Below are 26,378 nucleotides of genomic sequence, written 5' to 3'. Positions count from 1 at the left end.
AATAAATCTTCATTTAATTAATTTTTCGACCCTTGTTCTGATCCCCTAGCCGCCCTTGCAGATTGGGCACCAGCTCCTTGCCAATATCGAGGCGACAAATCGGGCGAGGAGGGATGCCATCCAGGTGGAGGAGCATCGTCGGGCCGAGATCGCTCGTCTCAAAGAAAAGGCAGCCGAAGTAGTTACCCTCCAAGAGGCCCTAGAGAAAGAAAAGTAGGCCTGGGAGTAAGAGAAGCAGACCTCGGAGGAGACGGTGAGGAAGGCAGAGGCTGAGGTCGCAAATTTGGCGGAGCAGATCCTGGTCCTGGTCTCAGAGGCCAGGGTTCTTGCGGTGGAGGAGTTCAAGGCCTCCGTGGAGATGAGGGACCTGAACGTCCGATTCGGCCAAGAAGCATTCATCAAGGGGTTCGAGCTCTGCTAGGAGAAGGTGGTCAGAAAATTTCTCGAGCTCGATCTCAGCTTCTTGGGCGAGGAGTCTGAAGATGAGGCCGGTCCCTCTTTTGCTGCTACTGCTGCCGCAGCCCCCCTTCCAGGGACACCGAGTCCCCCAACTCCTACCGCAGAGGTCTGAGACCTCCGACCTTGTATTTTTCTTTTACTGTAATTTTTTCTTTCCTTTTTGTCTTTAAGAAACATTCAATCAATAAAGTTGAATTTCTCACCGTGGATGGCTTCTCCTCTCTTCCTTCCTCCTTTTTGTTTTTCTTTCTGCAATGAGACACGCCTTGATGCTTTTGTCTCCCGATGGCAGTGTCTTGTCGAAGTGCTTCCCCTGCCCCAGGAGATTCCGCTGAAGTCCACAATCCAGCGGTTGAAGAAGGAAGTTCTTCATTTGACAAAAAGGTCGAAGAAGATGGAAGGCGAGCTTCACAGGTTGAGGGAGAGTCACTCTGAAGCCACCGCGGAGGCCACCCACTTTCGAAACCTCCATGTGAAGGGGATCATGGAGTATAGCTGGAGAAAGGCGAACTTCGAGAAGGAGCTCGAGGAACACAAGAAGCACGCCAGCGGACAATCTTGGGCTCGGGCTACCAAGATCAATTCTCTCAGAGTGGAGCTGTCGGCTGCCCAGGAGAGTATTGACTAGTTGGAAGGAAGTTCATCCCGGCTTTTGACTCGGACCGACAGTGATCGGGAGTGGTCGAAGAAGGTCTCTGACCTCCAGCAACAGCTCCAAGATGCCGAGGTGAGCTATGATGCATACCGGGCCGACTGGTGCAAGCAGGTGGACGAATACAGGGGGAGGCTCAGGATGGCGACCGACGAGGTTGCCCGCCTTCGAAGGCAGCTAGCTGAGGGGGCTCGATCTGCTTTCGCTCAGGATTCCGACGAACTCCAATCCCTGAGAAGGACCATAGAAGAACTATCCATCACTCTTGGGGAGGGGAAGGTCGAGCTGCAGTAATTGAAGATCCAGCTGGTGTACGAGTAGTGGGCAGTCAAAGACACAGAGGCAAAATCTGAGGTCCTGAGAAAGAGGTGTCGAGAAGCAGAGAATGATAGCCAGCGACTCCGTCGGATGTTCCAGGACATGCTACTGAAAGAGAGAGAGCTAGAAGAAGAAGTTGAAAATCTGAGGCAGTCCTTGATAAGGAGTGAAGCAGGTAATTCGAGGTCGGAAGGAGCAGAGCTTCCCTAGGGCTCTTTTTGGCCTTCCGTCTTTCCATGTATATATTTTCTCTTTTGTTGTTTTATTTTGTTCTTGTGGTTTTCCTTTTCTTCCTTTAGCCTTCTGTGTTTCGTGGTGTATATTTCGTGAATGAAATAAAAAGGAGATTTTGTGTTACCTCGTCCATGTATTGTATTAAATTATCATCCGTCGAACTTCTTTTGTCTTTTGACTTGTTCGACGTCGACGTCGTTTGGAGGTGCCCAGTCGTCGCCATGCTGATTTGCTTTTCTTGTCGTCCATAACCGTAGGCTCGAGCTCGGTGGTCCGAACTCCGCATTACCTCGAAGGGGTCATTATTTTCTTGACCTGTGTCGCGAGCCTTCTTAGAGATCGGGGGTGTTTGGTAGGAACTTTTCATCTTTGTTGAGATGAGGATCCCTAGGTCTTTGGTTTGGTTTGGTTTTCATCTGTTGCCGATGTAATTCATCACTTTTCTTTTTAATTTTCCTCCTCTTTTCTGAGTGAGGGTCCTCCCCTTGCTTTTTGTGGGGTCGCATAGAAGTGTAGAGTTGCCATTGAGGGGACTTTTTCCTTTATCCAATTTTGTTGGGCAGTCGGGTTTTTGTCATCGTCAGGATGAGGTTCTCCTTCTGTTCTTGATATAGTCGATCTCAGCTCAGGTTAGGACGAGGTTCTCCTCCTGTTTCCAACGGGGCTGTGGGGGCACATAAGGATCGTTGCAGGGCCTCTTCCCCCATCCAGTCTAAAAGAATCGGGCCTTCGACTTTGCTCATGTCAGGATGAGGTTCTCCTTCTGTTCTTGATGTAGTCAATCTCAGCTCAAGTTAGGATGAGGTTCTCCTCCTGTTCCCAACGGGGCTGTGGGGGCACATAAGGGTCATTACAGGACCTCTCCCCCCATCCGATCTAAAAGAACCGGGCCTTCGACTTTGCTCATGTCAGGACGAGGTTCTCCTCCTGTTCCTAACATGGCTGTGGGGGCACATTAGGGCATTGTAGGGCCTCTCCCTCCATCCGATCTAAAAGAACCGAGCCTTTGACTTTGCTCATGTTAGGATGAGATTCTCCTCTTGTTCCTAACATGGCTGTGGGGGGACATTAGGGCGTTGTAGGGCCTCTCTCTCCATCTGATCTAAAAGAATCAGGCTTTTGACTTTGCTCATGTTAGGATGAGGTTCTCCTCCTGTTCCTAACATGGCTGTGGGGGCACATTAGGGCATTGTAGGGCCTCTTCCCCCATCCGGTCTAAAAGAACTAGGCCTTCGACTTTGCTCATGCTAGGATGAGGTTCTCCTCCTGTTCCTAGCATGGCCATGGGGGCACCTAAGGGCCGTTATATGGGCCTCTCCCCCAATCTGATCTTAAAATAATCGAACTTTCATTTTATTTATGTTAGGATGAGGTTCTCCTCCTATTCCTAACATGACCTTGCTTTGATTGTTTGAAGGGGTTATCCCCAGTCGTAACGAGCCCATGTCGAAAGGGAAAGACATGCAAAGTCGAAAGGAATTTTGATTCAAAGCAAAGTCGTTAGCAATACATTTACAGGCTTTTCGAGTCCCATGGTCATGGAAGGTCTGCTCCTCCTTGAGGTCCTCCGATGATGGAGTTGATGATCCCGATTGGAGGCCGATCTCTGGGCTGCTCTTTCCTCCTCGATGGCTCAGGCTGCGGCAGGGCTCGTGGCTTATCTTCTCTACCCTCAGGCCGGCGTCGAATGAACCTATCGAGTTGACCTCGCCAGATGAGCTCCTCGATCTCATCTTGGAGCTGGATGCATTCCTCCGTGTCATGGTCGGGGTCACGATGGTAGAGGCAGAACTTGTTGGGGTTGTGCTTCTCGGGGTGCATGCGCTTCCTCTCTGGCCTTATGAGCTGCTCTTTGACCTCCATCAGCACCTGGGTTTTCGATGCGTCGAGGGGGCATAGTGGCAGAATCTTCCTGGAGGAGAGCCCCACCGAGCCCAGCGATCCGAGCTTCCCTGCCTGCATGCTCGAGGAGGAGTCTGGGTGTGCTTGTACCTGGGAGGAGTTCGAGAACGTGGTCGAGCTTCTCTCGGCCCCTTTTTGACTGTGGGCTTACCCAAGTCTCCCGTCTGTCGCTCTCTCACGGTTTCCTCATCCTTCATTTTGAAGGCTTCTTCCGCTTGGGCGTACCCTTCGGCCCGAGCCAACAGGTCTGCAAAATCTCTGGGGTACTTCTTTTCCAGAGAGAATAAAAGGTCGTTCTTCTGAAGGCCGCCTTTCAGAGCGGCCATCGCTACCGATTGGTCCAAGTTTCGGACCTCCAGCACGATGATATTAAAGTAGTTGATGTAGGCCCGAATGGACTCCCCCTCCCTCTGCTTGATGTTGATGAGGGATTCCGAACCCTTCCGGGGGTGCCGGCTACTGACAAAATGAGCCACAAATTGATGGCTCATCTGATCGAAGGAAAAGATGGTACCTGGCTTCAGCATCGAGTACCAGTTTCTCGCCGCTCCCTTAAAAGTGGATGGGAAGGCTCGGCATAGAATAGCATCGGGCGCACCATGAAGCAGCATCATTGTCCGGAAGGCCTCCAGGTGGTCAACCGGGTCCGAAGTCCCGTCGTAGCTTTCAAACTAGGGGAGCTTGAAGTTCGACGGAATTGGCTCCTGCATGATCATTTGAGAGAAGGGAGGGTCAGTACAAATGTCCTCACCATAAGCGGGGGGAGCATGGCGGAGTTCTTCGATCCGCCGGTTCATCTCCTGAAGTCTCCGATCCAGGAAATCCTCTCGACTACGGGTCTCGAGAGTCTTCTGGCAAGATGGAGGTAGAGATCTTTCGGGGGTGGAATCGTGGTATGACCGGGGGCTTTCCACCCTTGGATTCATCTTTCCGAGAAAGACTAGGCGGCTGGCCCAAGTGGCCCGTCCCACTGTCAGATTTTGCAGTTCTGGCAATGCTCTTTCCGGTCGCACTGATGCCTGCGGCTGCTGCTGCTGTTGCATGGCCTGCACAGCTTCAGTGAGGCCCCTGACCTGCTGCACCAGTAGGTCGAATTGCTCCGTGCCAACTGTCATTGCCGGAGGAGGGGGTAGAGGCTGGGAGACTGGAGGTGAGGCTGGAGCCTGAGATCTGGCCGCGGAGGCCGTGGATCGCCGTGTGGATGCTTTGCGGGGAGGCATCGAGCGAAGACCTAGTGGGGGAAGGAGTGGATGTCGGAGAAGATGACCAGAGGTGATCCCGTTGAGCGCTCCTTTAAGAATAAGGGTACTACGAAGGCACACTCCTTCCTCTAGCGCCAATCCTGTTGGTGCAAAAATCCACCTACGTCGAAGAAGCTGGAGTCGAGGGAGTCGCGGTCGCCATCGGGACCTGTAAAAGAAGTCTAAACTGGAGGTGGGGTTGCTCCGGCAAGACCCTCCGACGCTCAAGTCAGTTCTCTACCTCAATAAGAATGGAGTGCTCGAACAAAAATTTTAGCAGAGTTTTAGGATAGAATTTTGAGATTAGAGAATAACGTATCTGGGACCCCCTTTATAGGTGGAGGGGGCAACAGACTGATAGCGATATCTGTAACCGTCTGGCAGTGGACTGCCCAGGGTCAGGCGGAGTTTGTTGAGAAGAGTAGTGGAGTGGATCGTGGCCACCGCCGGGACATGTCACATGGAGTCTGTTGCGGGTAGTGGAACGGCATCCGTTGTCATGACTTGCCAGGGGGTGGAGGAATCGCATGGTATCCATCGTAGGGAGTGGAGCAGAATCATGGTCATTATGGCGATCTGCCAGGGAGTGATGGAGCCATGTGAAATTCATCACAGGAAGTGGAGCAGTGTCATGGCCGTTACTGTGGCCTGCCAGGGAGTGATGGAGCCGCACGGAATCTATTGCAGGAGGTGGAGCAGAGTCGTGGCTGTTGCTGCGGCCTGCCAGGGGGTCCAGGCCTGTCGGTCGAAGTTTGGATGGAGTGTCTGGTGGAGAGAGGTGGCTAGCTATCCGTCTGAGAGGAGCTCGAAGTCCGGCTCCCGTAGGAGTCTGGATGAGGTTTACCAGCGGTCGAAGTCTGGGATGAAGCTCGGCTCCCGTAGGAGTCCGGGCAGAGTTTTCCCATAGCTAGAGTCGGAGATGAGATCTGGCTCCCGTAGGAGTCCAGACGGAGTCTTCTTGCGGTTGAAGTCGGGGATGAAGTCTGACTCCCGTAGGAGTCTGGATGCAGTTCATCTGCAATTAAAGTCAGGGACGAAGTCTGGCTCCCGTAGGAGTCCGAATGAAGTTTACTAGCGGTCGAAGTCGGAGACGAAGCCCGGCTCACATAGGAGTCCGGACAGAGTCTTCCTGTAGTCGGAGTCGGAGATGAGATCTGGCTCCCGTCGGAGTCCGGATGGAGTCTTCTTGCGGTTGAAGTCGGGGACGAAGTCCGGCTCCCGTAGGAGTCCGGATGAAGTCCACCTGCAATTAAAGTCAGGGACGAAGTCTGGCTTTCGTAGGAGTCCGGATGAAGTTTACCAGCAGTTGAAGTCGGGGATGAAGCCCGGCTCCCGTAGGAGTCTGGGTGGAGTCTTCCCGTAGCCAGAGTCGGAGATGAGATCTGGCTCCCGTAGGAGTCTGGATGGAGTCTTCTTGCGGTTGAAGTCGGGGATGAAGTCCGGCTCCCGTAGGAGTCCGGATGAAGTCCACCTGCAATTAAAGTCAGGGGCGAAGTCTGGCTCCCGTAGGAGTCTGGATGAAGTTTACCAGCGGTCGAAGTCGGGGACGAAGCCCAGCTCCCGTAGGAGTCCGGGAGGAGTCTTCCCGTAGCTGGAGTTGGAGATGAGATCTGGCTCCCGTAGGAGTCCGGACGGAGTCTTCTTGCGGTTGAAGTCGGGGATGAAGTCTGGCTACCATAGGAGTCCGGATGAAGTCTTCCCGTAGCCGAAGTCGGAGATGAGATCTGGCTCCCGTAGGAGTCTGGATGGAGTCTTCTTATGGTTGAAGTCGGGGATGGAGTTCGGCTCCCGTAGGAGTCCGGACGCAGTTCACTTGCAATTGACGTCGGGGGAGAAGTCCGGCTCCCGTAGGAGTCCGGAGAGAGTCTAGAAGATGGTCGATCATCATGGAAATTTGGGTGGAGTCCATCCATTGCGAAGAATTCGGTCGACGCTGGTGGGGGCTTATCCGTCAGCAAAACTTGGGAGTGTTGCGGGGGCTCGACCGCTCGGGAGATTTGAAGAGACATCGTCGGAGGTCGAATGTCGGTTGGATCCCCGAAGGGTCACTCCCGTCATGAACTTCGGCTGGAGAGTATTTTATACCCAACACCACTAATATGAGTTATTTTTCATATCTCATAATTAAAATAATTCAATTTGATCACATTTATAGATATTCATTGAAAGTCAAAGCACATATATATATATATTCAAAAGTGACTGAATACAAAAGGTGTCCCAATACACATGAGTCAACTCAAAATACAAAAGTCATGGATAGAAATTATCCAAGAGTTAATTAGCCAACAAATACAAAGCCCATAAGATAGATCCTAGACATAGGAGACAAACTAATCTAGATCTAATAGATGTCATGGCTAGAGGGATCAGAATCTGAAGAATCAAAGATAGGGTGAGGAGATGTAGGATCAAATCCACAAGTGCGATATCGACCACGTCTACCTCGGCCATGGGTAGAGGTACCAGCACGAGTAGAGGAATGAGAGGATCCTGGAGCCTGAGAAGCTACGGACTGTGCAATAAGGAAAAGTCTGATGGTGTCCAAAAGATCTAAGGCTCTCGATACAGACTACATCAGGGCACTGAACTGAGTAGAAGCATTCTCATTGGAGCCCCTGATCTCTCTCCTCAAGAAGTCAAAGCCACTCTCTAAAACTCCTCGAAGTCTAGCCACCTTTGCAGATAGGTCTGAGACCTCTGTGATATCCTCATGCGGCTAGGGATGGGCTAAAGCTAATACTTACCCCTGCAAGTCTAATACTTTGCCTGTCAATCTCAAATATATCTCTCAAACTGCTCAATACGTACCGACTGAGCAGTGAGCATCTGAAAAATAGTAGAAATGTGAGGGATCAGAGTCTGGTCTGAGATATCCTAGGATGTCGATCTCTATGCAAAGACTGAAGTGGCAAACTGCTGAGATAGAATGGAGGCAACATGCTGGGACATCATCTCAATCTGATCATCTACTAGTCTGAACTCTGAAGGATGTGTCCTACTCTCTGACTGTGGAACTGAAGTATGCCTCCTCACAGACTCTGAAGGACCAGCCTCATGATCAGATATAAACTGAATATCTGGGGATGCTCTGTGATCATGAAGAGGTGAAAATGGTCCCTCCTCCTCTGCTCTATCCTCCGCTCTCTCCTCAACACCCTTTGTCCAACTGCCATCAGTCTTAGAGAAACCCAAGCGATGCAGTGTGTGACGGTTGATGGTGTCAGAATGGGATAGTCTAGCAACTGCCTCCCCCTCAAAACTGATTTCGAATCTTCTAAAAACTAAGATGAGTGCCATACCAAAAGGCAAGTGAGCCTTAGACATGTTTAGGGTTTCTCTCATGATCTCAAACATCAATGCTGGAAGGTTCAGGGAGGTTTGGGTGATCACATGGTACATAATGCAAATGTTCCTACCAAATAGAAGGTCGTGTCTACCACTCTTAGGGACAAACAGTTTGGTTATCAAGTGATGTAACAAGCTCATCTCAACAGAAAAAATTTTTGCTTTCAATTTATTTAGACTTCCAATATAAGTTCTCCCTAAGATAACATTAATTTCTTCTTCTTTAATAGGGAGCTCCATACTAGTATAGCCTTCACAAGGCAAATGCAGTATCTGTCCCAAGTGTACTGGATCAAGAATAATATCAATACCTTTTACTGTAGATTTCACTGTTCCATTGCTATAGCTCAAATTTAAGTAAAATTTTCTGACTAGATCGACATAAGTATTTTTCTTTAAAGAGCAGTAAAATTTTCATCCTTGATACTTAATCTTCGATCCAATAGAGAACTCTTTTTTTTCAAAAAACTTGAAATCAATATTTTTTTCGGATTCCACTTTTTGATCAGAGAGAGGTACCTTGCTTGGACTGATTGGGGACTGAGTGGAAGCTGAAGCAGAATCTGGAGCAGGGATTGGAGCAGGAGAGGGCTCGGTTGCTAATCTCTTTCTGTGCACACTGTCTTCTAACCTGCGAATAGATTTTCTTCTTTACGGTAGCTTCATTTTGGGAGCCATTAAGTCAAGAGAGACTTGAAAGGAGCTTAGGAGACTAAATGTGAGGCAGAGAGGAAAGGATTTTGGAAGGAAAAAGACAAGGATTTGAGGAGTTAAATCATCGATTTGGAGAAGAGGGGATGATTCTAGGGCAAGCTCGAACCACCCCAAATGAGGAAGGGAGAGGAGAGGAAGTTGGTTCCTTAACAGGTGATTTGAGGAGTGAAAATCGATGGGAGGAGATATTTGAGAGAAATTTTTGGTTTGAGGGAGAAGAGATGGAGAGCTTTTGGTTCGGTGGGAGGAAGAAGACGAAGGGCTGAGTCGGCTCAAGAAAAAATTTTGAATAAGAAGAGAGCACCCGAAGGGTTTTGACAAAATTGCAAGATTACCCTAGGGTCGACCCTGGGGTTTGACTCATGGCACAAAAAAATTCAAAAAACTGATGGGACAATTTTGAAAAAAAATTGAAACTCTGAGAAAAGGATGTTTACCCAAATATTGATCATGTGAATGATAGTTTTAAGCTTTTGAGCTCTTAAGAAAAATGAGAATTGAGCTCAATAGATTTGGTTTAATAAATTTTTGGCATTAAGAATTTGGAATCAGAAAGATACTTAAGCTGATGGATCAAGGATTCCTAGTTCTCTTCTAATTTCATAAAATCTATCTTCACTTAAGGCCTTGGTAAAGATATCGGCCAATTATTTTTCAGTACAAACATAATCAAGAATTATATCTTTATTTTGGACATGTTCTCTTATGAAATGATGCCTAATTTCAATATATTTTGATCTAGAATGCTGAATTAGATTTTTAGTTAGATTTATAGCATTGGTGTTATCATATCTTATGAGAGTTTCATTGAGTTTGATGCCAAAGTCTTCAAGTTGTTGCTTAATCCATAATATTTGAGCATAACAACTTTCGACTGTAATGTATTCGGCCTCAGCCGTAGATAGTGCTGTCGAGTTTTGCTTCTTGCTAAACCAAGAGATTAAGTTAACTCTAAAAAATTGACAAGTTTCACTAGTACTTTTTCTATCTAATCTACATTCAGTAAAATCGACATCTGAATATCCTATCAAGTCAATTGATGAGTCCTTAGAATATCATAGTCCTAGAGTTTGTGTACCATTTAAATATCTAAGGATTCTTTTAACTGCATTCAAGTGAGATTCTTTTAGATTTGATTGAAAGTGAGCACAAAGACAAACACTTAACATAATATTTGATCTACTAGCAGTTAAATATAATAGAAAATCAATCATGCCTCTATAAAATTTTAAGTCTACATTTTTACCTTCTTCATCCTTGTCAAGCTTACATGATGGGCTCATGGGTGTACCAATTTCTTTGGAGTTCTCCATTCCAAATCTTTTGAGTAGTTCTCTTGTGTACTTGCCTTGGGTGATGGAGATTCTTTCCTTTGTTTGTTTGATTTGGAGTTCGAGAAAGAATGTAAGTTCTCCCATCATGCTCATCTCGAACTCCCCCTGCATGAGTTTAGCAAAATCTTGACAAAGAGTTTCATTAGTAGATCCAAAAATAATGTCATCAATATATATTTGTATAACTAATATATCATTTTGATTTCTTTTAATGAAAAGGGTTGTGTCTATATTTTCTCTTGAAAAACTATTATTAAGCAGAAATTTGCTTAGTCTTTCATACCAAGCCCTAGGTGCTTGTTTCAAACCATATAATGCTTTGTTTAATTTAAAAATATGATTAGAAAAAGTATGATTTTCAAAATCTGGAGGTTGTTCTACATAAACTTCTTCAGTAATATATCCATTTAGAAAAATACTTTTGACATCCATTTGGAATAACTTAAAATTCGTAAAGCAAGCATATACAAGTAGAAGTCTAATTGCTTCTAATCTAGTAACAGGTGCAAAGGTCTCATCAAAATCAATTCTTTTTTCTTGATTATAACCTTTTGCAACTAATCTCACTTTATTTCTTATCATATTTTCATGTTCATCCAATTTATTCCTATATACCCATTTTATGCCAATTATTGAATAATTTTTAGGTCTTAAAACTAAAGTTCATATATTATTTCTTTCAAATTGATTAAGTTCTTCTTGCATTATATTTATCCAATTATAATCTTTTTCAGCTTCATCTATGGTTTTAGGTTCAAGATGAGAGACAAAAGCAAAATGATTGAATGCATCTCTAAGTGAACAGCGAGTTCTTACACCATGTATAAGATCACCAATGATTAGTTCCTTGGGGTGATTGTGATCATATCTCCATTCTTTGGATAGATCATTTGTACCTAGAGGTTGTTCTTGTTGTTCTTCACCTTCCTCATTCTATTTGTCTTCATGTTCTTCATCATCTTGAATGGTTGAGTCTTTTAGAGTGATCTCCTTCATCCCTTCTATAAGAAGATCTGCATCATCAATACCTTCATTCTTCCTTGAAGGAAGATCGTTAGTTTCATCAAAAACAACATGTATTGACTCCTCTACTGTTAAAGTTCTTTTGTTAAAAACTCTAAAAGCTTTGCTAGAAGAGGAGTAACCAAGAAAAATTACTTCATCGGATTTTGTATCAAATTTTTTTAGTCTTTCTTTACCATTGTTCAAAATAAAACATCGACAACCAAAAATATAAAAATATATAATATTTGATTTTCTTTTTTTCCAAAGCTCATAAGAAGTTTTCTTTAAAATTGGTCTAATTAAAGCACAGTTTACTATGTAACATGCCGTGTTAATTGCTTCCATCCAAAAATATCTTGGAAGGTTGCTTTCATATAGCATGGTATGGGTCATTTCTTCAAGAGTTCTATTTTTTTTTCTACTACCTCATTTTGTTGGAATATCCTAGGTACTGAAAAGTTATGGTCAATACCTTTTTCATTATAAAATTTTTCAAAATCTTAATTTTCAAATTCGATTTCATGATCACTTCGAATATTTTGAATTGAAAAACTTTTTTCATTTATGATTTTTTGATAAAATTTTGAGAAAATATAAAAAGTTTCATCCTTATGTGCTAAGAAGAAGACCCATGTAAAATGAGAAAAATCATCAATAATCACAAAACCATATCATTTTTCACCTAGACTAGTAGTTCTAGTGGGTCCAATAAATTCATGTGCAATAGTTCTAATGGCCTAGAAGTTGAAATAATATTTTTAGATTTGAATGAGACTCATGTTTGTTTATCCATTTTGCATGCATCATAAATTCTATCCTTTTCAAAATTTAATTTGGGTAAGTCGATAATCAATTCTTTTTTAATAAGTTTTGAGAGTGAATGCATGCTAATATGTGCAAGCCTATGATGCTAAAGCCAACTAGTTTCATTAATCTTGGCATTCAAGGCTACTAGGCATTGCATGTTTATTTTGAAAAGATCATTCAAATCTACCATATAAACATTACCATGTCTATGCCCAACAAATTTAATGCCTTTATTAATAGGACTAGTTACAATGCAAATTGAAGATTCAAAAATTACTTTGTATCCTTTATCACAAAATCGACTAATGCTTAATAAATTATATTTTAAACCATCTACTAATAAAATATTTTCAATATATTTGGAGAGAGTGATACCAATATTATCTTAGCCGATGATCTTTCCTTTGCCATTGTCTCCAAAGGTGACCATCCCTCTATTTTTAGCAACAAGTATGATGAATTGAGATTCATCACCAGTCATGTGTCTTGAGCATCCGCTATCAAGATACCATCTCCGATTTACTCCTTGGGATGCAAGACACATCTATACACAAGAATCAAGTTTTAACTTTAGGTACCCAACTTTTCTTGGATCCTTTTTGGTTAGTCATAATGGTTCCTTTTGGAATCCATATTTTTTTTACATTAAAATTTTTAAATTTATTAAAAAAATATGAATAGGATTTGTGTCCTATTCTACCATATTTAAAGCAAGTTATATTTAAAAACTTATTGTATGATGAGTTTACAAAGATATTTTTCAGAAATTTTTGTTTCTTTAAAGGGTTATATCCATGACCGACTTTATCATAAATGGCCTTTTGATTGTCAAGTATCATGTGAAGTTTATTTGAACATAAAGTAAACTTTTCAACCATTGGTTTTAACTTGACAATCTTATTTTTTAAGTTTAGATTTTCTTGAGATAGGATTGATTTTTCATTTGAAATACTCTCATTTTCTTTTAGTAAAGATTGATTCTTTGATTTTAATTCTTTGTTCTTTACCCCTAGCATTTTTAGTTCATCAATTAGATCATAAAATACTTCATGAAGTTCTTCAAAGATAAAGTCAATAGGAGTTTCAGTATTTACCTCATTTTCATGTGCCATAAGGCATAAGTTGGCTTGTTCATTTGAGTCTTCTTCTTCGGAGCTTGACTCATCACTTGCGCTCTATGTAGCCATCATGGCCTTCTTCTTATACTTCTTGAGATCCTTCTTCAGTTGTGGGCATTCAGACTTAAAGTATCCCAATTTTTTACATTCATAACAAATAAAGGGTTGCTTCTTATCTTTCTCTTTGCTATGTTCCCCTTTTGTAGGTGGCCTCTTCCTCATTCCTTATCTTCTTTTCTTCAAAACCTTCTTAAACCTTCTAGTAATGAGGGCCATTTCTTCATCCTGCTCTTCATTTTCTGTATCATCAAATTCTTCATCAGGTTGAGTAGTGGATTTGAGGATGATTATCTTCTTCTTTTTGACATCTTCTTCTTGGTGTTGTTTCATGCTTAGCTCATGTGTCATCAACGATCCTAGAAGCTCCTCCAAGGGTAGGATATTCAGATCTTTGGCTTCTTGGATTGCGATCATTTTGGCCTCCCAAATCCTTGGTAAAGATGTAAGAATCTTTCTCAAGAGATCACTGTTAGAATAAGACTTACCAAGATTTTTTAGACCATTAATAATATCAGTAAAATGAGTAAACATTTCAGTTATTGATTCATCATGCTCTATTTTAAAAAGTTCATATTTATGCACATGCATATTAATTTTTGATTCCTTCACTTGATTAGTTCCTTCATGAGTTACTTCTAATCTATCCCATATTCTTTAGCTGACATGCATGTTGAAATACGATTGAATTCATTAGCATCTAGAGCACAATACAAAATATTTATGGCTTTAGCATTTAGTTAAGCCATTTTTTTATCAACCTCATCCCATTATTTTTCGAGTTTGGTTGATTCTACACTATTAATTATTCTAGTGGGTGTGTGTGGTCCATTTACTATGATACTCCACATATCATAGTCAAGTGCTTGAATAAAAATTTTTATCCGAACTTTTTAATAGGTATAGTTTGATCCATTGAAAAGTGCAGGTCGGTTGGTGGACTGCCCCTCGGCTAGTGAAGCACCAACTTGAGTTGTCATAGATCTTTAGCTCTTTGATGGTTAAATCAAAGTAGGGCTAGAGCACCAAGCTTTGATACCACTTATTGCCCAGCTATGCAACCCAAGAGGGGGGTGAATTGAGTTTCTAAAAATTTAAAGTTAATTTACAACTATGAGGATTTTATAATAATAGGTAGGATAAATGTGGAGAGTGAAATTTATGCAAGGTGTAGAAGCTAGATGCAAGAATGCAAGAAGATAAGAAAATTTAAAAGGAGAGCAAGTAAGCACAACACAAACAAGAAGATTTATAGTGGTTCGGTGCTAACCTTGCACCTACGTCCACTCCCCAAGCTCTTACTTGGGAATTCAAATCCACTAAATCATATTCAACCTGAATACAATGTCAGAACATCCGACTCTAGCTATTCCAAGCTAGAACACTTATTTCTCAGGTACAAGCCAACCCAATACAATTTGATTCAAGGTTCGGATCAATCTTTCCACATTTTGAAATCCTTCCAAAATAAAATATCAACTCAAAATTGAGTATAGCAGTTAATCACACAGTAATACAGATGTAGCTCCTTTAATGAGCAAATAAAGCTTTAAATACACTTTACACAATAAGAATGAAGCTCTTCTGATTTTTCTCAAGGTGGTTGAAGACTTGAATCAGCTCTTGAGGGGTTGGTGATCTTGAAATAAAAGCTTCTTGAACTTTTAAGAGGGCTCTTGCTTAGGGTTAAAATGAATGCTTGAAGAACTTTTTCAAAACCTTGTTCATTCCCTCCTTTAGGTGCCTTTTATAACTTCAAATAATGGTGGAGAGTAATCTGGACTGAAATAGAGCCATTGGAGCACATTAAATGGGTATTAAATGCAGCCAAAACAAGCTGAAAACTAGCCGTTGCGAAATTTTTTCGTCACAGGGGTCGACTCATAGGGTCGACTCATGCTCATGAGTCGACTCATTGGGTCGACTTCTGTGGCACAGAACAGAAAATAACTGTTCTGTAATTTTGGCCTACACAGCAGCAGAAGTTGACTCATAGGGTCGACTCATGCTCAGGGGTCGACTCACAGAGTGTGCCAGCCAAAGAATTCAGCGTGCCGTTCAGCCTCTTTTGCCATGAGTCGACTCATGAGGTCGACTCAAATATATAAACATAATTTTTTTTCAAAATATATATTCAAAAATATTAAAATTATCTCCAATAAATTACAAATCTTGTGTTCTTGCTCTTGAGGCTTTCGAATCAGAACTTGATAAAATTATGATTTTGCCCCTGAAATATAATAAATCTTTTTTCAAGCCAAAATCATTAGTCACCCCCTCAAATGCTTTGTAATAATCAAAATCAATTCAAGGAGCAACACATATAAAGCCAGGTTTGTGGTAAAAGATTATAATCAACATAAGGGTATTGACTATCAAAAAATCTTCATGCCCGTAGCCATGTTAAAATCCATCCGTATTTTGCTTGCTGTTGCAACTTACTATGATTATAAAATCTGATAGATAGATGTGAAAGCTGCTTTCCTGAATGTGAGAAAGATATCAATGTGGAGCAGCCTATGGGTTTCATGTCCGATGATGGTGATTACAGAGTCTGTAAGCTGTAAAGATCCATTTATGGATTAAAGCAGACTTCTCAGAGTTGGAACCATCATTTTGATGAGGCAATCAAATCGTTTGATTTCATCAAAAATGAAGACAAACCTTGTGTATACAAGAGGATCAGTGGGAGTACAATCACCTTCCTCGTATTATACGTGGATGATATTCTCTTTATTGGGAATGACATTTCCATGTTGACCATGGTTAAAAGATGGTTGTCTCAAAAATTCTTCATGAAAGATCTAGAAAAAGCATCCTATATTCTCAGAATAAAGGTCTATAGGGATAGACCTAAATGGATGCTTGGCCTGTCATAAAAGCTATACATAGAGAAGGTGCTGAAGAGGTTCAGTATGAAAAATTTCAAAAGAGATCTCTTATCTCTTAGGCATGGTGTTAGTCTATCCAAGATGATGTGTCTGACCACATCTGAGGAGATACAGCACATGAGTAGGATTCCTTATGCTTCGATGATAGAAAGCCTCATGTATGCCATGCTATGTACTCGACCTAATATTGCCCTTGTCGTGAGTGTCACGAGCAGGTATCAGTCAAATCTAGACGAGGAGCGAGCACTGGATAGCTATGAAGAATATCCATAAGTACTTAAGAAGGACTAAGGATCCATTCTTGATCTTTGGAGGTGATTCTGAGTTGCGAGTCGAGGGCTATACTGAGTCAGACTTCATGTCTGATCCTGATGATAGAAAGTCTACATTAGGATACGTGTTCATTTGCAATGGTGGCGCAGTTAGCTGAAAGAGTTTCAAGCAACCCCATCATAGCGGATTCGACTATGGAGGCTGAGTATGTTGCTGCTTCAGATGCTGCAAAGGAAGGCTTTTGGTTCAAAAAGTTTATTACAAAATTTAAGGATATGACATCGGATGTCATACCATTGTACTGCGACAACAATGGAGCCATAGCACTTGCTAAGGAGCCAAAGTCTTATAAAAAATCTAAGCACATCGAGCGATATTTTCATATCATACACGACTACCTTGAAAAGAAATATGTCGAGATGCGAAGAGTACACTCCGCAGATAATGTGGTAGTCTCGCTGACTAAGCAGTTGAGCCAACCAAAAATGCAAGTCTATCTCGAAAAGATGGGACATAAATTTGTGGCCAATTAGCTTTAGTCCAAATGGGAGATTGTTAGATATATATCTCAGAAGTCAATATGGCTGACACATTGTAATAATTCTAGGACACAATTTTATACTTAATATATTGATGTGATCAATAAAAGAGTAAGTTCTTTTCATTCAAATGTGATGTATCCTTGAATCATCCAAAAAATTAGTTTTGATACATATTCTCAAGATGTTGAGAATTAGAGACATATATACAATTTCTAAATACTTTCGATCAAAGAATCATCATAAAGATGGTGATTGATCTGGATAGACTGGCACACAAATCACTTTTTTCGAGATAGATGAGTCTCTAGTCTACTGTATAGAGACACAGGACGACGAGTGGGGGTGGTTGTTAGAGAACAACTAGTACTGAGCATGACCATACGAGAGATCACTTGAATTTTTATTCGATTGTTGGTGATTATCTCGATGCTGTAGTTGTATGACTGGTTCTTTGACTTGAGATAGTACTGCTACTCATAGTGAGGCTATTGAAGTTTGACTAGTATATAAACAAGGGTCTCAATGATCTTTTGTAGTGGATGTTAGCGATAGTTGGTCCACTATAAGAGTGGGGTGCACATCAAGATAGAATCTATCAACCTTGATAGAGAGGAGAAGTCTTATAAAATTTGAAAGGCTAAGTCCAAGAATCTATGGCTATAGTAGTGTGATTGATAAAAAAAGAGTTTTCATAGAAGTCACAACTGGACTTGAGCTAATCGAATCTATCATGTGACTGCTATTGAGGTTTGACGATTTATCCATGACCTGCCATCTAATCGGGACTCATGATAAAGAGACTAAATCATATGTTAACTATAACTAGAGATTTATTTCAATTCTACTGGATTGCCACTACATACTGCTAGGTGTCACTGATGGATTGTGAGAGCTCACTAGGATCATTTTGGATCAACAATCATTACTGAGAGTAGAATTATTCTGACCTATTGAAAAAAATTTCAATGACACAATGATAGAGGTGATTGTATATCTCACTACCAAATAGAATTGAACCTATGGGGTTACACAACAAAGGGATTAGGCCTGGAATAGGTAATTGAGCTTATGAAGTGTCAATTAAGTTTAGAGAAACCCATTAGGTTCATGATAACCTTAATAGCACATGGTTGGACCCAATTCCTCTTTTCATTGGGATTACTTATTTGATAAGATAATTCTATCTTAATTACCTGCTAATAATCTATGTGAATTAGATTCATGAGACTCCAATTGTTGGGTGTTTAAGGTTATGGATCATATTAATTAGGGGTGCAAGTCCCTAATTAATTTTCTTGATAGTTATTTTTGGGTGCCACTTTGATTTGATTAAGTTAGGCATGTCCATTGATTAGAGAGCTTTTAATTCTCTTATGGGATGTCTCTTGGGTATATTTTGGGATGTCTAATTATGGGTACAAGGACCCCAATTATTGATGCCTAAAGGATCTCCTAAAGTAAGTTGGATAACTTAAGTTAATAGGAAACCAATACAAGTAGGACTTGTATTATGTGATTGAATAGGATAAAATCTTTATGCCTATTTAAAGGGACCTCTCCTAAGATCCCTAGAGCATCTAAACTAGCTGCCCCTCATGCCCAAAGGTTGTCCCCATGCCCTCTCTTCCTCTTCCTTTCTCTTCTCCTGGCATTCTACATGCCCATCCCTTAAGATGCGAGTCCCAAAGAGTTCCATGCCCAAGGTGTTGGGCATCTCATAATTTGCTGGTTGCTGGTATTTTGTAGTAGCACAAAGCAAAGAAAAACTTTAGAGAAGAAGAGAAGAAGAAGATCAAGGAGAAAGATCAAGCATTGATCATGATCCAAGCTTTGTTCAGATTCAGCAGGCTAAATTTTGGAGAACCAAAATTTTGATTAAAGAGGACTATTCCAGACTGATCCCAAGTGGATACTCATAGAGGCCAGACACTTGTGCGGCTAAGAGAGAATGACTTTTCTTCTAGATTCAGATTTGAAAAAAGATTGTAAAATAAGTATGTGATTTGATCACAATCTGAATTTTAGCATATATCAATTTCAGCATATGAGATAGATCCATATGATTTTATATTTTCATGCATGCATAATTCAGATTAAAAGTGTTTTAATCTTATTCTCCACTGCGGTGTTTAGAAAATAAAATTTTTAAAATACATATGAATGCACCAAACCCTAAATTTCAATAATATGGAGGTGAAAAAGCTTTTGGGTATGAGAAAAATTCACATAAAAATTTTTCTCGTGTGAAGAATAAGTGGGTGCAGAGAAAGGAGGCACAAGAGATTTGAATCAAATTATTTTCTTATTCAATTAGATCCTTAACCCAACCAAATTAGGTTAGATCCAATTGGACCACTAAACTTAATCTAATTAGATTGCGAATAGTCTCAACTAAATCTTAATCAAATTAAAAATTAATCGAGCTCAAGTCCTGATCAAATCAGGAATCGAACATCCTTACCGATTAGATCATCTCATAACCTAATCGGATCAAACCAAATTGAATCTAATTTAATTAGATTTGATCCAAACCTTAATTTTCAATCAAATTAAACTAATTAGTAATCTAATTATTAATCAATCCTCCTATAATTCATCAATAATTAGCAAATTGATTTATTGTAACTTTTGCACAGGGTTAATCATCAATCGAATTGACTGTCTTATCTTAGAACGATTCTTAATCGTCGATCAGCCATATGATCAGTCAGAAATTGCTTTTGAGTGTGACCCTATAGGTTCGAACCTAACCCGATAGTATAGGAACAGTCTTTCTATATCAATCAAAGTGACCATCTAGCAATGATACCCGACGTCCAAATAGATCGAAAGATTGTGAAACATTATTCAAGAACCTATTGGCATATGGTTATCGTATAATTCATCCTTTTGATCTAAATGCTCAAGGTGACCTAAGATTTAACTGTTAACCCTGATATGATCATCCACATTATATTTCAGTTTTCAAAATCTATTACATGGATTACTCTGGTTGAGGTTTTATCGAATTGAAATACACTGATACATTATTTTTTACTTATTCGGAGGGGTCAATTCCATCTTGGCTCACATATCGATTTCTCAAGTACTTGAATGTGGTCAGAAATCTTTCATCACTAATCAAAAATTTAGATAGTCTGACACCAAAGCATAGTGAGTTGCTTGTAAGTCACCATGATGATCTCAGGTCGGAGAGATACTTATACCCATATCCTTCACAAGCTACTTTTGATAGTAGAGTGCTCAGCAGTTGGTCACATTTAGTGAGATATACTCCTACATCTCACTTGCATGCCATGTCAGTATCTTCGTACTCTTTGGTTAAGAAGACAACCAACGTACATAGCACACAACGACCTATACTTGATATAGATATCGTTCTAATAATAGTATATCATTTGGTCATGAACTTAAGGTTTAAGGACTAAACGATATATCCTTCTATATCGAATAAAATAGTCTTTAGAACTTCATCACATAACAGGAGTTCAAAATAAGATGCACACAGTGATGAAAAAATTAAATAATATTTATTAATTTAATAATTTATATATAATTATAATAATAAGCTCAACCGTTAATAGATTGATGATTGACTTTGGGACATAATTTTCAATAACTCCCACTTAGACTAAAGTCAATCGGTACAGTATCATATATCTATCTTTGATTTATAGTCTTTGAACTCTTTGACATCAAGGATTTTAGTAAATAGGTCGATCAGATTCTCCTTTCTATCAATCTTTTGAAGCTCGATATCACCATGATCTATGATCTTTCAGATCAGATAGAAGCAGCACAGAATATTCTTGGTCTGCTGATGTGACTTTGATTCCTTCGCTTGACCAATGGCGCCAGTGCTGTTGCAGTACAACAAAATGGAACCATCAAGGGAGGGTGCCACTCTGAGCTCGTTGATGAATTTTCCTAACCACACAGCTTTCTTCACAACATCAGATGCCACGACATATTCTGCCTCGTATGTAGAGTCAAACATAGTGTGTTGCTTGGAAATCTTCTAGCAAATTGCTCCATCGTTCAGGGTATAAATATGTCCCGACATGCTCTTGCTGTCGTCATTATCTGACTGAAAATTAGAGTCTGTAAATTCCATAAATTTTAAGTCAGATTCTCCATAGATAAGCCACTAATCCTTAGTATTTCTCAAATACTTAAGCATGGTCTTTACGACCTTCCAGTGGTTCTCACTTGGATTGGACTGGTATCTGCTCACTACCCCTAGTGAGTTTGCCATATCCGATCACGTATATATCATGGTGTACATAACAGATCTCATTGTCGAAGCATATAGAATTCTGCTCATATGCACTCTCTTGAGAAGTTGTCGAATAATCACTCTTCGAGAGAAATTTCTTGGCCCATCGGAAGATAGCCTTTCTTGAAATTTTTCATGCTGAATCTTTTCAGCACAGTATCATTGTACATCGACAAGGATAAATCAAGCAATCTTTTAGATCTATCTCTATATATCTTCATCTCAAGGATGAAAGATGCTTCTCTTAAGTCCTTCATGAAGAACTATGATGATAACTAAATTTTTATTCCCTATAATGTAGGGATGTCATTCTCGATTAAGAGAATGTCATCCACATACAAAACAAGAAATACTATCACTGAGTTAATAATCCACTTATATATGCAGGGTTCTCTCCATTCATAATGAAGCCATATGTTCCGATCACTTAATCAAAATGCATGTTCCAACTCTGAGATTCCTGCTTAAGTCTATAAATGAACCTCTGAAGCTTGCACATCTTAGACTCATATGTAGATATGAAACTTTTAGGTTGTATCATATATATCTTTTCTTCCAGCTCTTCATTTAGGAAGATTGTTTTCACATCCATTTGTCAGATTTCATAGTCCAGATGTGCTGCTATCGCAAGCATGATCTGAATGGACTTGAGCATTATCACAAGAGAAAATATCTTATCATAGTCAATATCGTAATGCTAAGGGTAACCCCTGGCAACCAGATGGACTTTATAAGTCTTCACCTTCCCGTTTGCACCCCTCTTTTTTTTGAAGATCTACTTACATCATATGGGTTTTATCTCTTTAGGTGGGTGAACCAATGTCCATACATTATTGACTTTCATGGACTCCATTTTGGATTTCATGGCTTCCATCCACTTATCAGAGTCAGCCCTCTGTATCGCATCCACACAGATGATCGGATCTTCATTGTTCTCATCGAGTTCAACTAGATCACCATCTCGGATCAAAAAATCATAGTATCTATCCAATTGATGCGGTACTCCACCAGATCTCTTTAAAGATATTTCTACAATAGGTTTTGAATTTGATCTAATCAAGTTTGACTCTATGGATTTACTAGATTGTGTCGGTTCTTCTATCGATCGAACTTCATCAAGTTCAATCTTTGAGGCATTAATTCCTTCTCCAAGGAAGTTCTTTTCTAGAAAGACTATCCTATTGCTAACGAACACCTTCTGTTCGTCAGCAAGGTAGAAGTAATACTCTTTGATCTCTTTTAGGTCTTCTACAAATAGACACTTGTCAGACCTAGGTTCAAGCTTGTCAGTTTTTAAATATTTGACATAAGCCAGACATCCTTAAACCCTAAAGTGAGAGAGTACCGGCTTACATTCTATCCACATCTCATGTGGTGTTTTACTTATGAATTTACTCAAAATTTTATTTAAAATATAACAAGCCAATTCGAGTGCATATCTCCGAAAGGAGATCGATAGACTTACAAAGCCCATCATGGATCAAACCATGTCTAACAGGGTTCGATTCTTTTTTTTTGATACACCATTATGTTGTGGTGTTTCAGGAGGGATCTATTGTGAGAGAATCTCATTCTCTTCTAAGTATGTCAGAAACTCATTGAAGAGATATTCTCCTTCTCGATTAGATCGAAGAGTTTTAATACTCTTTTTAATTTATTTTTTTACTTCATTATGGAATCATTTGAACATTTCAAATGATTTTGACTTATGTGTCATTAAGTAGATGTGCCTATACCTTGATAGGTCATCAATAAATATAGTGAAATAATAATATCCATCTGTGGTATTAGTGTTCATTGGTCCATATACATCAGTATGTATCAGACCTAGAACTTCACTGGCTCGCTCACTTTTTTCAGTAAAAGGTGACTTGGTGATTTTTTCAAGAAGACAGGACTCACAGGTTCGAAGTGATTTATAATCACTAACTTTAAAGATTTCCTCTTGTGTCAACCTATTTATTCTGTTCTTGTTAACATAACCTAACATATAGTGCCAAAGGTAGATATCAGAGACATCACTAATTCTAGGATGTTTGCTGGATGTGTATATTACACTAATAGGTTACGACAATATGTAATCAGCTATCCATTCATCACATTAACATCATTCATAATGATATAAAAATTATTTTTTTTATTAAAATTTCATAACCATACATGGTCAAGAGGCCTACAGAAATAATGTTCAATAAAAAGGAAGGACAAAAGTGACATTCACTAAGAACAATTATATTGGACTTAAATACAAGCTTAATGGTCCCTAACGCTAGAACTGGAACTGGTCTTCCATCTCTAACATTAAGAAACCTTTCACCTTCTTCAAATCTCCTACTGACCTATAGACACTGCAACGAATTGCAAATATTAAAAAGACTTCTGGTATCTAATACCCAGGTAGTAGAATCATAAATTGAGAAATTATAAGGTGTTATCATATAATTACCTTATCCAACAATAACTTTTTTTTTTGATCTATTCGAATTCAAGGAGATAATTTACTGAGGATAATTTCTCTTTCAGTACCCCTACTTCTTGCAGTCGTAGCATTCCATCTGACTCTGATCGAACTTGGATTTCTTAATCTGACTGGGCTTGGGTGCCCCCGCACTTTGCATCCTATTTTTGTTCTTCTTGTTCTTCTTTCCTTTCTTAAAGGATCGACGTTCAGAAGAAGATCCTCCCACAACATTCACCAACTCTTTGCGGAGCTGGTGATCCTTCTCAAAGTTCTGCAGCAACTCTGGCAAACCATGATAGTTGACTGCAGGCTTTATCATTCAAAAATGAGTAAAGAAAAGGAGATAGGACTTGGATAGAGAGTTCAAAATGACATCTTTTCTCAGCTGCTCATGTAGAAAAAAGTCAAGATTGCTTAAGTGCTCAATCATCTCGATCATATATAGTACATGATCGATGACTGACGCTGTTTCCCTCATTCGAGCATTGAAGATGGCACAACTAGTCTTGTACCACTCAACATCATCGGGTGTGCCAAAGAACTCATTCAACATTTGCAACATATCCTGTGGCTGAGCATTCTTGAAACGATGGCTGAACTCATCATTCATTACCATCAGCATAATATAACAAATCGTAGTTCAATCGTTAAGCCACTTCTAATAAGTGTCTCTGATCATGCTATGCACATTCAGAGCTGACTCCTCAGGTGTCGGATCTATCAACACATACAAGATCCATTCATGCTCTAGAACTATTTTGAGCTTTCGATTCCCGCTATCAAAATTTAGTCCCATCAATTTATCACTATCTAATAGTGATCCGAGCGACAAAGTGATGGCCATAACTGTAAAAGAAAAATTAAAACCTAATTAGTATATGAATTGATTAAGCCTAAAGATATGAATTTAAGTCTAAAGGTTCTCCCTCTATTTTATTCGAATTAGTAGCATCTATCTTCAATTCAAGGAATTACACTAATTTCATAGTGGGTAGTAGAATCCACATGGGCTACACACGGGCCCACGTGTGGCTTGGCCAATCCCTGTGCACTCATGGGTAGGTTCTTAATCAATTATTTTACTAAATAATTTTTAGCATTCAATTTTATTCGAGACACCTTTCAGCAAGCATGTGGCGCCTCCACTGAAAGTTCTGGTTAGGTCCAATTATTAACATGCCAAAATTTAGAGCATCCAACAAATGAGTGATCAGGCTTAAGTGTGGCTTGACCAACCATCAGAAAGATATAACTAAATCAACATATTATGAATGATAATTTCGACAGCCAGATGATTACCAGGCGTGTGGCGCCTCCAATGATCATCTAAACTATTGGACTTATTATCATCCAACTTAATAGGAGGCTATGATCTAGTTATCACCATAACTATTTCATGTTTAGGAACCTAACAATTTTAGAAGATTTAATTAGTTGAATTGAAAGATAAGAAAAGACTTGACCAGTTAATCTTAATCCTCTCACTGACTTCACCAAATCAGATTAAAAAAGATTAGGCATAAGCTGGTCCAACGAATCAGTTATAAATTCTCTCACTGACTTCACTAAGTCATGAAGGGGACTTAAGATAAGTTGAACTAGGGACACCTAAATCAGTCATACTGATTTTCTAGTTAGCATGGATCAACCCCAATCATTAAATGATCTAATCAAAATATGATTCACCATATTGGCCAGGTAAGTGAGATCGATGGGAGGGATATGCTATTAACTTGACATAGATTCAATCTATGCGAATAGCTCTCAATTAATAACCATCGATCAAAGCTGTCATACTTACCTAAGACACCAACTAGTTAGTCATTTTCAATTTATTCAACTTATAGACTTGGGTTCGACCACAGAGCTATGATCAAAGTCTATATTGGTCTAATCAAAGATATGAACTTGACCAACTACAACTATTAAAATTGATCAAAAAAAAAATTGACCCAATCAGAATTAACTTTTAATTAGATTTGATCAATTACTAATATGGTCCATTATCAATGATTTCTAATCCTAGATCTAATCCAGTTAATTGAACTTGACTCGAGCTAACCCATTAACCCATAAATTATGAAATTAATATCTTAGATCTTTGATTCTCAAATCTAGATCGCTTAATTCTTAATTAAGTTTTGAGCTGATATGTGTTCAGATTTGATATTTAAAAATATTTTTTAATTTTATAAAATATTTTTACAATCAATCATTTAATGACCAAAACACTAATTTTAGATCTAATATATATTATTTTAAATCTAAAATAAAGTTTTAAAATTTTTATTATTATTTATCATCATGGAAAAGATCATGCAGCACCCCTACACGCTATAGTAGATCCCATCGAATGGGTAAATAGAGTTACGAAACTCTGATTTCTTGTATGATCGGATGGCTATGAGGATCTATTTAATCAAATTACTATACTACTCAAATTTTAAATTAATTATTTAGATCTAATCAAAATAATTAAAATTAAATTTTATAAAAATCAGCACAAACTAGGATAACCTTTGCACTGTAAGAGGTAAACCTTAAAGCAGGACAATCTTATATCAGTTTATGCATTCAGATCTATAATTAATTTTAGATCTAAATATCATATATCAGATCTAATTTAAATTAAATTATAGATCTAAATGCATGTAATTGGAGTTCGAGATTTGATGCATGCATATGTATTTCAAAAATTTTATTTTTTAAACACCACAGTGGAGAATAAGATTAAAATATTTTTAAT

Source organism: Elaeis guineensis, chromosome 6 (assembly GCF_000442705.2).
Source record: "Elaeis guineensis isolate ETL-2024a chromosome 6, EG11, whole genome shotgun sequence".
Classification (NCBI taxonomy): Eukaryota; Viridiplantae; Streptophyta; class Magnoliopsida; order Arecales; family Arecaceae; genus Elaeis; species Elaeis guineensis.
Note: the sequence above shows the minus strand (reverse complement) of the source record.